The 18,077-nt window shown below is 43.0% G+C and overlaps 1 long non-coding RNA gene across 22 annotated transcripts in view; it reads right to left on the bottom strand.

Annotated features, from left to right (window-relative positions):
* LOC144288996 (uncharacterized) overlaps positions 1-18,077 on the bottom strand; it is a 54,474-nt gene that overhangs the window by 20,239 nt on the left and 16,158 nt on the right. The window lies entirely within an intron of this gene.

Below are 18,077 nucleotides of genomic sequence, written 5' to 3'. Positions count from 1 at the left end.
CTTCTAGCTCCCCAGAGTCTCATAGCACTTGTGACGCTCTGTCCTTATTGGTGCTTTTCTATCCTTTCTCTTCCACTCAAGTTACAAGATCTGTTTTATTTATTTTTTGCACTTAGTGCCTAGCATAGGGCCCAGAACCCTCCTGTGAGCTGAAGAATTAGCTAGCTTATTAAAGAGCATATAAAATAAGCATTAAGGACAATTATAAAGTTGTTCAAAGACTTCATGATGTCTATCTTACTAGGCTTCTTTTCTGATTCTTTGATGTGATTTATTGATCTTAGTCTTCATAGGCATGTTATTTCTGGACTAATAAGGAGTGACTGGTATGTAAAATGGGACTTGTATCCCTCCTTTCAATAATTTGAAACTATTAGGATATCCACAGACTTTGAGACTGTCTTACACACACACACACACACACACACACACATGCACACACTTTTGTAGACAACTGGGATATAAGAACTTGGAGGAATTTTAAGACATAGGTAAATGCTAAAATGCAAGTCTCCCAATGATTATACCTGGGTGGAGGTAGGTTGTGCAGGGAACAATTATTTGTTCTGTCGAGAGTGTAATGCCTCCACTTCCTGGAGAACGTCCCCCTTGATTGTAATTAGGAGATTCTAGTCAGGGCCAGAAATCAAACTGTGTGGTTGCAGATGGTGGGTTTGGGGATGAACATATAAGCCACACAAAGTCTTCTCCCAGGACTTTTAGAAATGAAACTGTGGAAAGAGATGCAACCCCCTAGGTAACAAAGCCTAAAAATGTGAGGTCAGCAGCATTTTCCCCCATGAGAACAAAGACGGCTGGTTTAAGAAAATAAAGTCAAGGGAAGAGAGAAGAAGAGACAAGGGAGCACACTGTGTTCAAGTCCCTGGAAGTCCAGCACTAACACTATCCTTTCTGCAAAATTTGATTGCAGCAACTCTAAGTCACATGAATGTGGTTTATTGTACCCAGTTTTTGCAAGCAAATGGTTACTAAATATATTGAACACACAAGAAATCCATGAAGAACAAATCCCTGATGTGTCATTAGAGAAAAGCCAAGTGTTTAGGACCCATTCTTCATCTGGGCAACCCATTGCCATTAAACCAGAACACAAACGAGTTTCAGGGGGTGAGTTTATGGATTAAATCGGAAAACTGAAAACAAGGGAAAGAGTGACCTCCTTCCTTTCTGGCCTATTCAAAGTCTCATGCATCATAGCTCTCGGAATGAACCTTTCGCTGAAAAAAACAATACACCATTCTAAAGAAAGGTAGCAAAGCTGACTCCCGAAGTCCATTTCAGTTCAGCATAGGAAGTGTTTTCTAACAAGCACAGATTCCCAATGGGGGCTGTCTCACAAAGAAATAAAACTTCTGGGAAATTCTCAAGGAGTGCTGCTAGAGAAAGGAGGTGTTCTACAGGAAATACTCAAAGAATGCTGCTATGGAAAGGGGGTACTCTAAAGGAAATAGTAGATGGAGGACTGGAGATGGACTTTACCAGTTCTTTTCAACTCTAAGAGTCTATGATGTTTTGGTTTCAGTCACACAGGTCCTACAAGTCAGTGGAATAAGCTAAAGCAAATGTCAAAACAGTTATCTAGGGCAGCCTGGGTGGCTCAGTGGTTTAGCACCACCTTCAGCCCAGGGCCTGATCCTGGAGGCCCCGGGATCGAGTTCCACGTCAGGTTCCCTGCATGGAGCCTGCTCCACCCTTTGCCTGTGTCTCTTCCTCTGTCTCTCTGTCTCTGTCTCTCTGTCTCTGTGCGTCTCATGAATAAACAAAATCTTAAAAAAAAAACCCCACGCTTTCCAGTAAATGAGTTGGAAATATCTCTTCTGCTCTGAGTCAAACCCTCCATTTCTGCCCTCCCTCCCCATGGTACAAATGCTATAATTGACAGTGTCCATCTCTTTACCCAGCTGTGGGAGAGGTAGCCTCCTTCTTTCCACCAACCAGGTGAGGTTCCACCAAGATCAGCTACTGGCATCTCTGTACTAATCCCCTATGACCCAGTAATCCAGCAAGCCCAACACATCACTCTGTTGCACAGAGCATGTTCTAGCAACAAGTTTAACTAGGTACTTGCCTTCTATCTCAGCTCTGAAACCTGTTTCTGTTCTGTAAGCAAATGGTGCAGCCTCTGTAGATATGGGTTTTTGTGGTAACATGCACAACTTTGGAAGCCATAGAGGTCCCATCCTAGTCACTGGGAGATGGACGGAGGGTCCTGTAATTCCAGACATGGTGCCCCTGTGAATACCCTGGGACAGCCCATCAGCATCTAAGATCATCCCACCTGTACCTTTTAACCCTTGAAATGCAGTAATTAGTAACAAATTGCAGCATAGATTCCTGAAGACTTTAGCCAAGAGCTTCAGGCATTGTGAAGGAATAGGAAGTTCTAACAATATGTATCCAATGCGGATGCTGATAACTCATACTGCAGTTTATTTCAATACATAGTTCATTCTTGATACCAGGGGTTGTATTTGAAACCCAGCTGAGCCTCTGATGTGCCAGGCTTTATAAATGTCAGTGTTTAGGGGAATTACACTCAGCATCAGTGTCTCACCCCATCCCTCTCCCCACCTCAGGCCTTCAGCTATGGCCACTGAGTTTTATCTTTACCTCTCAGGTCCACCTCTAGAGAGGATGGGAATGTGACTTCTGTCATTGTTGGTTTTAAGTTCCAATGCCAATTCCAGCACAGATATTTATAAGCCCCACCCTGGGAGGTCAAAGTACAGATTGTGTAGAGGGCAGGAATAAGAATAGAAACGCAGAAGGGAAAGCATACTGTACTCACTGTTCTTGGAATTGATAGGCCGCCCCTGCCTAGAACTACAAAATTAGATGGCACCAACTCAGCAGTCAGTAGACTACATGAGCCCCTTCCCCATTGTACTGAAGATCATTACTCCATTTCCATATCTTGCATCTTCATCCCAACTCTTCCTGATAATTTATCCTTCTCTCCTTTCCATATTCTCCAGAACAGACCCCTAAGGCTTATTGGATCTTCATTCGCAATTTGCCCCCACTCATTACCCCTATTACCTAGGCCCCGGTGAAAGAAAGCTTCTACTGGGACAGCCCACACATTTAGACCACAGAATATCTCAGGGTCTCAAAGTTAATTTTATCTGCTTAGGTTGTCTATGGGACGCAGAAGCAGAACACAGACACACCTCAGGATTTTTTTGTTCATGCTCTAAATGCCAGCATCTCTGCATGCTGGCCATGTCACTACCATCAGGAGTAAAAATGAGAGGTTAATGTTGTAGCTTGTTCCATCCACATAGCCAGAGGCAGCTCACACCCACCACCACAACCAGTTCTAATCTCTCCATGCCTCAGCATCCAGGCCCAATTGCTCCTAGCACCTCTGGATGAAGCATCTCTTGCCTGGATGAGCAGCAGCAAAATACTTACTTTCCTTAAGGGGAAACTTATCCCTCACATCAGAATAGGACTATACCACATGACTCTAGCTGTCCAAAATTTTGGTAATTTGCTTTTCTCCATAGTCAACTGGCTACCATTCTTTTGTCTCATCTTTTCTCTATCCAGTCATTCCAGATGTTTCTACCTATACCCATCAAACTACAATTGGAATACTATGAAGCCCAGACCAAATGAAGAACATACTACTACTACTGTTATTACCATTACTAGTACTAACAGCAACAACAACAATAGTAACAACAAAAACTATAATAATAAGTAGTTATTCACTCTATCATAGATACTGTCCTATATCCAACTCTATGGAATGGGAAGTAGTACTATCATGTTTGAGATGAGAAACTAAGGCATAGAAAGGCCAAGTAAGTACCTAAGGTGACAAAGCCTAGTCTGTCTGGCCTCAGAGAGCACTTTTTTAAGCTGCAGCATAATATTTCAGCACTCTCTTTTAAAACACATGACAAATAAGAGGGACTCAGCAAAGAACATGTCCAGAGGAGATAAGGTGACAAGACTGGAGGTATCCTTCCACTGGGAACATGTAGAAAAACTAGAAATGTTAGGTTGATAGTGAAGACTTGAGTGGGAAGATGGGGTCAAGAAGGGGATCTGTGAAATATGAAGAACATGTTCTTTGTAGTCTTAAGAGTAAAACAACTAGAACCAATGGGAACATGAAAAAACTTTCAGGAAATGAGAATTGCTCTTTAAGAGGCGCTGAGTTTCTCATTATTGGAACTCTATGACCTAGGTAATTTCAATGAGATGCTTTCATAATCAGGTGTAGCAGACAGGATCTCTGTCCTGGAAATAGAAGTTCAGCACTCACATGTGAATGGCGTCCTACCGCAAGCACCCAGGTCTTCAGCAGTACAGACTGGAAGGTCCAGTGTGTTAGTATTCCTAGCAGCACCCTCAGTCAGTGATGAATGAGAGCTAGAGGATAAATACCCCAACTTCCTCACCCCTTAGTGAGATTAACACGGGGCAGGGCACATTCCATGTTTCTCAGAGGTCTCCAGCAGGATTGAGCCTCAACTGCCTACAGCAGTAGCAAGCTCATTAATGTAACTGATATTGGCTTCTTTCCTTTCCCTGTCTTCAAAACTTTACTGATGCTCCTTGAGATCAATCACGTCCCACATAGACCACTTGAACTCAATTCTTAGAGATCTGCATAGGGGAGAATCTGGCCTAGGCCAAAAAGATTTGAGTACTAAATAGAGTCTTGTCTGAATGACTTTTATAGTCCCTTTCAATCTGGAATGTTATGATTGCATTTCACTTTGTTATACTCAACCCTACACAAAGGCACAGCAGCCCAATTCAGTAATTAAAGCATCTATATCCTATGTGTAAAGAAAGCTAGTAACTGCTATAATCTAAGGAACATTACCTAGAACTGACCCTGCCAGGGGTGTGGAATAGGGAAAGCAATTTTTGAAAGGGATAAAGAGGAAGACAATCAGAGAACTGCCTGAGGGACACTCCAGGACAAAAGTAGGGAATAAGAAAGAGTGTGGTGCTGTAAAGAACAAGCTTTGCTTTCTCCTACAAGCTTGGCACAGGCTATTTCTGAATTTGACTGAGTGTGACTGGGTGTCCTCCATCTGACTGGGTGTGTGTAACTGAGAATTAATAAAATCACTTTGATTTCCTTAATGGCCATTATGAAAAGCTTCCCAGAGTTGTATTTAAATTTACTTTTTCTATTGCATTTTCACAAATGATCTCCAAGGTCAGAATGAGCAAATGGCCAATTAGCCATGTAAGAAAGGATCCAGAAGCACACAGATCTTGTTGGCATTTTAGAGGCATTGCCAAGTGCAGTTGGAAAAGCTTATATTTAACTTGTTGAATATTAAAACAATCACTGCTCAGCTGCACAGAACTTTCTTTTTAAATATTCTTCCCCAAAGTTCCCCCTTCAACCGTATTATTTTAGTTCAGCCTCAATTACACCATCAAAATTCTATCATTCATAAAAGTATTACCATACTGAAAATGTACTTGGTGGCATTTTTATACCATGCTATGGAATAATGTATAATGATCTAAAAAAAAAAACCCACAAGCTTCATAGTAGACGATAAGCTAAACACAAGTTAAGCATAAATCCAGTTTATTCACACTCAAGTTTATGGATACATTACAGACCTGCACTCCCTTGAATTCAACCTTCTCTAGCTTTGATCTTGACCACGGTATTGCAGGGGTGGTAATAATAATAAGTTCACTGACATGCACAATCCTGTCCTCAAACTGCAGTGGAGGACCCGAAGCGTAGGGAGACACCAGTAAGAGGCAATTTAGAAGGTGAGGATGTGCAGTGAATCTGGAGTAGAGCCCAGGGTCTGCTCCTAACTCTGCAGTCTACTATCACTGCAATTGGAAGTGAATTTTTTTTAACTTCTCTGAGACTCCATACCTTTATCTTATAGAATCAGAATAACTATAACTCCTACTTGACTGGCTGTTTTTGTTGGAATTAAATAAAGTAGTGCACTCAAAGAAGTTTCCACAGTGCCTGTGGGTATAAACACTCATAAGTGGTTCTTTATTAGAGTTGTGCCCAGAAAATATTCAGAATCAGAAAAAGGGCAGGTGCCTACCAGGTGAATGTGGGAGCAGCCACACAGAAAATAGCCCATGAGGCCATATAACAAAGTAGAGGTGAAGGAACAGTAGCGGTATATGAAGGTCCCTCAGGAGGCCTGTATAGCTTTCCTTCCTTTTGGGGGTGGGGTGGGGTTAAAAGAGCAGATCTGAGAGGCACCTGGCTGGCTCAGTTTGGTGAAGCAAGTGGCTCTTGATCTCTTGAGTTTGAGCCCCATGTTGTGTGTAGAGATTATTTACAAATAGAATCTTTTTAAAAACAATTAAGAAGAAATAGCAGATCTGAGAGTCAAAGGCCTGTCCTCTGATGAAGGAGAAGATCCTAACGGGGACTGGAATTTGGCACACCTGGACCTTACATGTTCTCACCTGTAAAATGCTTATGCAAATAAATTCCTTATCCCAAATTATCAAACTGTGGTTTTTTTGGGGGGGAGGGGCAGGAGAGGGTGATAAAAAATAAGTAAAAGTCCTTGGAAGAAAGAAGTAGAGATGGAGGTGTCAATGTTTCTCAGGATAGGCCTGCATCCAGGGAAGCCCCGGGGCCAGAAGGCCATGCATCTTCTGGGAGAGAAGAGAAAGAATTGACCAGAGAACATCCAGTGGGAGAGAATAAACAGGATAGGCTGGATCAAATACCCGTGTGTAGACTAAGGCCGCCCAGGCACTTCCTAGGGAAGACCGGTCAAGATGACTATTCTCACTGAACAACAACAACAAAAAAGAAAACATGTAGCTAAGGAGGTAAAAGGATTTTACTAAAAGCACTCTAATAGTGGTGAGATTTGGCATAGAGCAAATCCTTCTAAATGCCCACAAGGGCCTACATGATCACCCCCGATTTCAAACTTCTGAGTTACATCTCTTGCCTCACATCCTGGAACCAGCCCCCTGGCTTTGTGTAGTTCTCCCCACACTCCAGGTGTGTTCTTGCAGCAGGGCCTTTGTACTTGCTACTTTCTTCCTCTGCTTGGAGCCATCTTTCTTCAGAGAGTCCCATGGCTCGCTCCCTAACTTTGTTCAGGTGTTTGTTTAAATGTCACTTTATGAGAGAGGATTTCCCTGCTTATATTATCTGAATAGCACCTCATCACTTTTTTTTTTTTTATTGGAGTTCGATTTGCCAACATACAGTATAACACCCAGTGGTCATCCCGTCAGGTGCCCACCTCAGTGCCCACCACCCAGTCACCCCCACACCCCCGCCCACCTCCTCTTCCATTACCCCTTGTTGGTTTCCCAGTTAGGAGTCTCTCATGTTCTGTCTCCCTCCCTGATATTTCCCACTCATTTTCTCTCTTTTCCCCTTTATTCCCTTTCACTATTTTTTATATTCCCCAAATGAATGAGCCCATACAATGTTTGTCCTTCTCCGATTGACTTATTTCACTCAGCATCATACCCTCCAGTTCCATCCACGTCGAAGAAAATGGTGCCTTATCACTTTCTATTCTCAATACTGTTATGAGTGGGTGGCTCAGTGGTTGAGTGTCTGCCTTCAGCTCAGGGCATGATCCTAGGGTCCCAGGATCGAGCCTCACAACAGGCTCCCCACGTAGAGCCTGCATCTCCCTCTGCCTGTGTCTCTGCCTCTCTCTGTGTGTGTCTCATGGATAAACAAATAACATCTTTAAAAAAAAAAAAAACGGAAGAGTTTGACTTCTCCTTTGCTAATTTGAATCTTTGTTATTTCTTTTTGTTGTCTGATTGCTGAAGCTAGGACTTCTAGTACTATGTTGAACAACAGTGGTGAGAATGGACATCCTTGTTGTGTCCCTGACCTTAGGGGAAAAGCTCTTAATTTTTTCCCCATTGAGAATGATATTCGCTGTGGGTTTTTTGTAGATGGCTTTTATGCTATCGAGATAAATTCCCTCTATCCCTACACTGTGGAGAGTTTCAGTCAAGAAACTATACTGTATTTTGTCAAATGCTTTCTCTGCATCAATTGAGAGGATCATATGGTTCATATCTTTTATTAATGTGATGTATCACATTGATTGATTTGTGAATGTTGAATCATTCTTGCAGCTCAGGGATAAATCCCACTTGGTTGTAGTAAATAATCCTCTTAATGTACTGTTGGTTCTTATTGGCTAGTATCTTGGTGAGTATTTTGACATCCAGGGTCAGGGATATTGGTCTATAATTCTTCTTTTTGATGGGATATTTGTCTGGTTTTGCGATCAAGGTCATGCTGTCCTCATAGAATGAGTTTGGAAGTTTTCCTTCCATTTCTATTTTTTGAAACAACTTTAGTGGAATTGGTATTACTTCTTCTTTAAATGTTTGGTAGAGGGCAGCCTGGGTGGCTCAGAAGTTTAGTGCTGCCTTTAGCCCATGTTGTGACCCCAGGGTCCTGGAATCGAGTCCCATGTTGGGCTCCCTGCATGGAGCCTGCTTCTCCCTCTGCCTCTCTCCCTCTCTCTCTCTGTCTCTCATGAATAAATATATAAAATCTTTAAAAAAAATAAAAAAAATAAATGTTTGGTAGAATTCCGCTGGGAAGCCATCTGACCCAGGACTTTTGTTTGTTGGGAGGCTTTTGATGACTGCTTCAACTTCCTTGCTAGTTATTGGTCTGTTCAGATTTTCTATTTCTTCCTGTTTCAGTTTTAGTAGTTTATAAGTTTCCAGGGAATGCATCCTTTTTGTTCAGATTGCCTAATTTGTTGGCATAGGGTCGCTCAGCACATGTTCTTGAAATCATTTGTATTTCTTTGCATACCAGCCACTTAAACAGAAAGAATCTAACATAGGGAATTGGCGAAAAGGGCATAAGAGGACTTCAGAACACCAAGGTCACACAGAGATAACTGTAGAAGCAGCTACCACCTCCCAGGCTGTGCATGGAGAGAGGAGCCTGCGTGACTGGAGTCTGCAGCTTGGAGGAGGGAACCAACCTTCTGAGGAGGAGGTGTTACAGGCCACTGCTGGCATCTCTGAAGGCACATGACGTGGCTCGTTCCGGGACTACAGACCAACTGCTACGGTAACCAACTGTGAACTGGATGGAGAAGCATTAAGGGTGATTCAAAAGGAAGCAAGACCTTTCCTACGTACATCGCTCCATTGCTCCATCCCCCTGCAGCACCGTATGTCAGCAGAACTACTGGGGGACAATGGCAGCAAAGGAAGAGTTAAGTTTGCAGCTTCCTGGCATCAGCATCACAAAGCAGAGTATGAAAGAGTGGCTTACAGCTGGGAGACAATAGCTCAATAACCAGCATAGCATCCAAATGAGGCCAAATTAACAGGAATGCCCAATTTTGCTAACTCTTAGCACACACTGCCAAGAGAGGTACTCCCTTCTTCTGCCCATAGCCCTGCTAGTCATGAAATAGGAACTTTCAGCTTCTCAAAAGTTTTCAAACTTTTTTCTGGATTACTTACTCTCCACCCTCTGATTAATTTCTGCACATCATAGCTCAAATCATCTTGGGAGTTTTTTTGTTTTTTTGTTTTTTTTTTTAATCTAGCCTGCCCTGAAGTCACTTGCACGTGAGAAGATAAGATTTGCCACTGTCCAGCTGCTCTAATTGTATACAGGCAGTAAATACTGAACTCAAGTCCAAACATGTACCCTAATCCAACTTCACCAACAGTACAGGTGATATCTTGAGTTCCCATTCCTATGAATACATCTTTTTTTTTTCTTTTTGCAACCTGTAAAGAGCTATAAATAACTACCCCTCTCGCAAGCCCTTAACACTCGCTTGCATAAGGTGGGGGTGTATCTGTATCTTCATTACCTCCCCTCTGACTGTCCCTGCTTCAAATCCCCCTCATATATGGAAGGATTTGAGATGCTTCATGTTCTACCTTCAGTCTCTCATCTGAGACTCTCAAAAGTTACCTGAAGAGCTCATCACAGCCTTCAGGAGAATATGTTTCCTTGCCCAGGGGACTGCTTCCCAATGTTCCAGAATAATTCTTGGACTCCTTCTACTCCTCCTGGAACAAAGTCATGTTTCATTGCAGGGAAACATGGAAAACAGCCATCTCTTCATCCGTGTAGACCCTGTCATCAGAATGTGAGCCATATAGCCCATGGCTTAGATCTTGCAAAGCCCCCAACTGTGTCCTCACTTCAGTATTGCTTGGGAAAGAGATCACATGTCAAATTGTTTCCATCATAAATGAACACAGAGTAGACAATTCTGAACACTGAAGAATAGACCAGAACCTGCTTCTTGTTTCCTTTTCCCTTCACGTCTGTCAGCTCAAGAAAATTGGTGCTTGGGGAAGAGATGAGGTCACCAAACCCTAAATTTCATAGAAACGATGAAGGTTTGAATCCAAGTTTGGATTCAGCTAGAGTTTGGATTCATTGCTCTATAATTGAAATAATCTTTTAGCCTAGATTATTTCAGTTGCAAATACTAGAAATCCAACTTAACCTTGGCAGCAAAGGGAAGTTATCAGCTCATGAAACTGATCATGGCACTCTGATGATACCATCTGATTTGGCCTCTGTCTTCCAGCCTCGGTTCACCTCAAGCTGCTTTCACATTTAGCAAACTCACATTATGGTGGCAAAACGTCACTTGCAGCTTCAATCTTAAATTTCAATCAGCTCACCAACTCCAACTGAAAAAGAATTGTACTAACAAAAGTTTCACAAACATCCTAGAACTGAATATAATTGGATGAATCTGAATCACATGAACATTCCTGAAGCAATGACCACTGTGACCAGGGGAATAAAATGGACTAATTGGTCAGCCCTAGATCATGCCCTTAATACCAAGAATCATGGGTGGGATCAGTCAATCTAAACCATAGAACAAAGTGTGGACCAAGGACAGGTTCTGGAAAGAAAAACTGAAGGCCTATTATTAGTAAAAAGGGAATAAATGCAAAAAACACAGCTTCTCTCCTCAAACCATTTATATTTGTTCTTTTTGCTCCTTTTATAAAAATGTAATGATTTATATTTGTATTATATTTACTTTTTATACATTCTCAAATTACATATAAACTTCTTTGCATTCCCCAAACTACTTATGGAAATCTATCATATACTAGAGACTGAACGAATGCCAGTTGATTGCATGATGAGAATGTTTTGGTACCCATGTCCCTGTAAGAAAACAAACCTCTTCTGGAATTATAAAAATACATTGGGGGATGTAGCCATCTCCGAACAGCAAATGGGACAGCTGACTCCCTTGACTCTGAGAAAGCTTTGATGCCAAGAGGTGTTTAGAATTAAGTACTTAGCCATGATCAGCTTTGCCCAAAGCAAAGTTTAGGACAAGAACTTGGGAGGGGGTAGTTTATTTGAGAGGTGATGTCAGAAAGAAGCAGAAGTGAGGGAGCAGCAAGAATGAGGGTGGAAAGAGGTCAAACTGATATAAGATTGCATTACTGAGGACACAAATGCGAACAAAAGAGACCATTCTGCAGGCACCTCCTGAGGAGCATATAGAAGCCCCACCCCGTCCCCAAATTATACCCTCAAAACAGGTGATGGAGGTATTTCTCTTCTGGTTTCCAACCTTCATTGTTAAAGGATAGTCCTCAGGGCAATAATTCCCCAACCTCCACTTCTGGGCTACAGCATCTAAGACATCCTGGGTCAGAAATGGAGATGGACACAGTGGGAGCTTGAAACTGGAGGTTGTCAGCTCAGGGCGAATCTGAACCCATGTGGAATCGCAAGCCACAGCTCTAAGAGGGAGGGGGCTGACGGAGCTCCCAGAGCATGGCCTGCAGTGCGTGCCTAGGGAAGTTCAGGTAGATTTCCCAGCCTGGGTACAGGATGGACCCAGTTCAGGGAAATGAAAGTAGCTGAATCAAGCCTCCATTCTCAGTGAAATTATTTCATTATCTTAAAAATCACAAGATCTCAGGGTTTGCTAGTATCATCTCCCTTCAACTCCCAACGCACACACACACTTTTCACAACATTTGGGGACAAATGTACCGTTTCACACTAGCTGTCAGCGTTCCATCCACAAACCCAGTAGATGTGCTTTGAGAATGGAGTAGCCCCAGGCCAGGCACAGTAAAGACTCAGTCACAGTACTACTCCCTAGGTGACCTCAGCATTACTACTTTCTTTTTTTTTTTTTTTTTTTAAGATTTTATTTATTTATTCATAAGAGATACAGAGAGAGAGAGGCAGAGATACAGGCAGAGGGAGAAGCAGGCTCCATGCAGGGAGCCCGACGTGGGACTCGATCCCAGGTCTCTAGGATCACGCCCTGGGCTGAAGGCAGTGCCAAACCCTGGACCACTGGGGCTGCCCACTACTTTCTAGTGAAGTTGTAAGACCAGTAAAAAAACAAAAACTATTTCATCTGGGCTTGTCCATTCATCTCTGGGTGTGAGGCAATAACATGATGAATTGAAACAGAATTGGTGGCTACAATCTTGGAAGATTGAGCCAAATCAAACTGGAAAATACATTTTCTCCAACTAAAGCCATAAGGATCTTTTCTCAGATGACAATAGCTATAACAAATCTGGGTCTCAATTGTTTTCAATAAGTCTCTCTGGGCTCTCTCAGATCCCTCACACAGCTTCCTTCAGCCTATCTGTGGGGGAACTGGCAGCTGTATTTAGTGGGAAATACAGGTGATCAAATGGAACAGCTCTCCCCATAACCACCAAAATCATGGAACTGCCAGTGGGAGCACAGCCACCCTATTGTATACACTGTCCTTCTCTGAAAGACGGACTGGATTACTAAAGCTGTATACCACAGGGGTATCTTGATTGCATTTGTGAAATGGTTACAAGAACAAAATCTGTTGGTCTCTATCATTGGTCAATAGCTGCATGTCTTCCCCAGACCTGGCTGGTAATCCTTAGAACCAAAATAATACATGAAGTGAGCCAAGCTTCTTCATTTAAAGATTCTATGATTTGTTTTAGAAAATGATGCCTAGAGTTTCTAAGGCAAGATTCTTAGGGCTGAGTTTTCTCCTTAACCCTGATACAAACTGACATCATATGTACCCTGATGTTGTCTTACTAGATCAAATAAAAAGCAGTTCTTTCCACATTTCCTCCTCACATGGAAGTTCTTCCCTAAGCAAGACTTTTTAACAGTCTATCACATTGTTGAGACAGACTCTTAAGGACTCCTCACCAGGAAAATCTAAGAGAAGGATCCCTTGGGGCAAAGGAATAAATGCTCATATATGGGTGGATTCAGGGGTGGGGACACAAGAAAGGTACTACCTTTTGCTATTTTTCTTCTGTATCTCAGCATTTTACTTTCATGCCAAATCCTTAAACACTCTTTTGTTGTGTTCCTAACAATGACTTTCAGCATGGATCCTTAAAAATTGTTGAAATAATGTCATTTTGGGAGAATATTCTCCCTATCTTTACCTATCTTTTACACTCCAGTTAGCTAGACTTCTGTTCCCCTACTCATACACACATCATTGTTTCTATATTGCCTTTGTCTAGATTTCCCTCAGAAACAGACCCTAAAATAAGCACCTGAGTGAAAGTGAAAGACCATCCCAGGAAGCATTCACAGATGAGTGGGAAAGTGGGGCAGGAAGGTAAGGCAGTCAATGCAAGATGCATTCATGAGCAGGTGCTGCTACAGAGAGTTGGGATTTGGTTCCCCCAGGACCTTTGGGAAATAATACAAAAAAAAAAAAAAAAAAGTTCCAAACTGTCCCATCTGGGATGTTTATTCACAAACTCCTATTCATTATTGCTGAAGGTGCTCTGGGGTGTCAATGACTTAAACTCCCAACTCACCCTTCTTGTGAGCCAGGAGAAAGTCTCTAGTCCTTGGAGAATGACAGGTGCTTGTGGAAGGACACAGGGGTCATACACCAGAACAGAAAGTACCAATAGGATATGGGCAGGACATCTACAGCATCTGCTGTAGGTGCGAACCCTTTGAGTCCTGCAGCGTGCCTGCTTCAGCTATGCAGTGGCTGTCACTCCCATTAGCTTCCACATATCCTCAGGGTCAGGAACTGCCTTTTACGTGTCTGTCTCTCTGTTCTATCTCTCAGGAGATCCAGTTCATAGCAGATGCTCAGCAAAAGCTTTTAAAAAGAAGCAGTAGCGTGAGGTCATGGTTGACCAAGAGAAATCAGAAAGATTTCCTTAGGGGAGAAAGTAATACCAGGCAATCCACTAGTTAATAGTGGAGGTGAAGAAGATTGGAGAGGGATCTCTAGGACATAGCATGCAACCTGCTCTGGTGGGAAAACCACTGTTCTGGTCTTCCTTTGCCATCTAGCCTTAGAAGGCAGACCATCAGGGCAAAGATATTTCCCCTGAGGAGACTACAAATATCTCCCTTCATCCCCAAGAAGCAGAAAACAGCACTACTGGTATGCATCTGTTTGTTTGTCTTCCTAGCCACTAAAGAAGGGAACCAGGTTTTCTATAGTTTAAATTCCAGGCTGTGGAGGCGCTTCCTGAGCAGGCCTGGCTTGATACAGAGTGGAAAAAAGTGGAAGTTGGACAAGAAAGGAGTCTGGGGATAAGAGGATTATGTGAGAAGGAGTCCTTGGCCTGAGTCTGCACTTTACCACACCTACCCCTAGGATGTCTCCCCCATCCAGCTATGTTATGAGGAAATTTATCCAGAGTTCCTGTCCACATCCTCAAGACAACTTTAAGATTGAAGGACATCTGGCAAGAGGTAAAGAGCGCTCCCACATCTGGTTGGGGGAAGAAAGGGAAAAAATTTGTGCCTAAGGACTTACCTAGGGCTCTGGTTAAAATGTAGATTCTATTAAGGTAGTCTAGGGTGGGGTCTGTGTGTCTGCATTTGCAATGAGCCCCAGGTGATGCCCTTGCTGCCGATCCATGGATCACAGTGAGCAGCAAGCTGTAAGTACCTTGAGCTGGTGCCATGTAGAAGGAACACATTTGTTACTTTAGAAAGTATGCAAGGCTCTACTCTTCTTTTGGTTCCTTTCTGCCTTTAATTGTAATTGTATTAATCAAGTCCCTTCAGGGAACAGATGGTCCACTCAAACTGGGCAATTTGAGGAAAGCTCAATGAAGGTGTATGCAGGGCACAGTAAAACACAGACGTTAGAGCAGTGCCCCAAGACTAATTACACTATTGAAAGAAAACTGAGAGCATTTGAGGGAGTAGCAAGAAGAGGACTTTGTTAGGAACCTTGGCTTTCAGCCACGAGGGGCAGCCAGCCCAAGAACCCTGAAGGAGTGACCTGGCTCCCTTCTCTCCTTCTGATCTCTTTTCCCCTCTCATTGGTCAAAATCAACTGAATCTAGGAAGCCCTGCCACAGATCAGCCTCCCAGGGGGGCCCAAACAGAATGGGTAAGGGTGGAAGGAGGTGTGGAGGGGCACAATTAAATAGCCACATTTTATAGTTCACTAGCTTTTTTTTTTGTTTGTTTTTGTTCGTTTGTTTGTTTTGTTTTGTTTTCCAGAACAAGTCAAGAAACATATAAACCAAGGATGGGCAACTTTATGGAGAACTAGGTAGTAAACATTTTAGTCTTTGCAGGTAATACTGTCACAACTACTCGCTTCTACCTTTGTAGTAAGAAACTATAAGTAAACAAATGGGGACAGCTGTGTTCCGATGAAATTTTATTTACAATAACAGGCCAACAGGCCAAAGATAGTTTGTGGACCCCAACATAAAAACGCATTATCTTCCCTCCCTCTTCCCCGCTTTCCTGCCTCTCCTCCCCCCCTCTGTCCTCCAATCATTCTTTCCCCTCCCCCTCCCCCTTTATCCTCTCTCTCCCTTTTCCCTCCTCCTGACACCTCCAGCCTGCACTGTGATGAAGCGAAAGCTGGGTGTTGAGGGACAAAGAGGCGAGTAGAAACATAACATTCCAGAGGAAATTTATGAGCAAGAATAGGAACCTTCTTTGTGTAAGGGAGGAATGCATAAGGGAAAAAAAAATGGGCTTGACTGTGAGGACTTTGAAAATCAGGCAAAAAAAAAAATATGGACCATCTTCAAGAGGCCATTAGGGAGCCATGGAAATGGGAGTCCCCTTAGAAGGACAGGCCAAGGTGCAGGTCCCCATGGAAGCCCTAGTGAGTATCTGCAGAGATCTGTTTACTCTTATGGATCCATGTAAAACTATTTATTCATATTCAGTTTAAATTTGTCTTTTTGTCAGTAAACTTGTATCCTTCCACAAACTGTTAATTGATCTCTCAGTCGAAGTAGCTCCTCAATGCAAAGCAGGAGCTGAAACCACCAAGCAGCACATTCAGTAATAGACTCTGACAACAATCTGCATAAAAATAAAGAGCCAGCAGGACTGGAGCACTAATTATAGACATGGCAAGCTTGCACTGAGTCTCAAGGAATGATTGATCATCTATGCTCATAGGAAGAGGGCACCAGTGGGCAGATACCCACCAGCACCATCTTTGCAGGCTCTTATTAAGGAAAGAGTTCCCAGGTAATGGAGACTAGCAGAGGCAGCACCTGGACAGACCCTCTCTGCCCTCACCGTTTTGAAGGTGTCCCTCTGTAACTGTTGCTACTCTCTACCAGGCAGGCTGGATGCAGGAGGGGGTTAAATTCCACTCCCCTCTCCAGCAGCTCTCAAGCAAAGACAGAGATAATTGGAAGTTTGTATATAAGCATCCAGCCTTCTCAACTCTCATATAGGACAACTCTGCTGTGTCTTCCATATTACCTCCTAAAGGTTCCAGACTAGCTGAACCCCAGCTGCCCTCAGCCGTAGATAGTTGGCTCAAGAACACACACTGTGGAAGTGGAGGGGGAGGGCTGGGGAGAGGGGAAGGGATATAAATAGGCTGGTGTGCAAGTGAAGTAAGTGCACACAGCCTACTTTCCAGCATGGAATATGAATTTTCTGAGGTTCTAACATCTTGCTTAGGAAGTCATGAAACTTCAGGCTTTTACCTCTAGTCAGAATCTAACCAGAGCAAAATACTCTGCTGTAATAGTCCCCAATGACTACAAAGTTTAGGCCGCCAGGCCTGGGAGCAAAAGTAAAAGAGCAAATCTGGGCAGTCCCACTTCCCCAGGCTGCTCCCACATACTGCCTGCCCTCTCCACTGAGGCCCTGTTATAAGCAGGTTACACCTACTCTCACATGCAGACATCTGACGAATATTAGCCTTCTTCCCAGTAGCAACCGCCTCTGTGGTATTCTGATGATTTACAGTTTCCCCTTAAGCAAAATGTCAGATCTCATCATGACATCTGGCAGACTGTTACTATCTATAAGGCTTGGGTTTACTGTACATTTTTACTTATTCCAAAACAAGGCAAAGCAAATATTCCCTTCATATGAAAAAATAAATAAATGAGGTTTGGCCTCCCCCCACCCTGCACTAAATATCAAAGTGTGGCTTTGTTTGGGTTCCATTAGAGCACCAGTGACTCAAGTACAAAGTCAAGATCAGGAGAATCAAAGGAGTGTATGAAAACATTCTCTCTTCTCCAAGAAAGCATAGGTCACATTGAAGACCTTTTCTTTAAGATTTCTGGTCCTGACTTGATCAGTATCTGTCCAGGATTGAGTGGCCCAAGGGAAAGGGTGGGGGTTACAAATAATAATTACAATGCCCAAGAAAGGAAGACTTCATGCTTGGTGGTACCTGGGATTTGGGGTTCACTAGACAGCATCTTTGTGAATACTCCGATTCATTTCTCTCCTCATCCCCTCACCTATCTCTTTTATGCCTAGGATGTACACCAAAATCACATCAATCCTCCCAAACACCACTACCTATACATTCCTCCCATATTCATAACCCTTGGCTGGTTCTCCACTTCTAAAAACCCAGTCTTACAGGTCTCCAATTTACCTGTAGCTTCTTCTGAGCTAATCAGACCAGGGACTCCCCAGACACCAAAATGACAACATTCAGCCCTACTTCCAAACTTTAACTGGTATTGGCCTTTAATTTGTTCTTCCCCTATGGCCATTCAAATCCCATTACTCACCCCTCAAGCCCATTCACTCAGGAAGCTATTTGCCCAGTTAGTCATGGAGTCCTGGCTCTTCTGTGGCGGCACTGTTCTACGTACCA

This window comes from Canis aureus, chromosome 1, assembly GCF_053574225.1.
Source record: "Canis aureus isolate CA01 chromosome 1, VMU_Caureus_v.1.0, whole genome shotgun sequence".
In the NCBI taxonomy this organism is placed as follows: Eukaryota; Metazoa; Chordata; class Mammalia; order Carnivora; family Canidae; genus Canis; species Canis aureus.
Note: the sequence above shows the minus strand (reverse complement) of the source record. Positions and strands in the feature narration are given on the sequence as shown.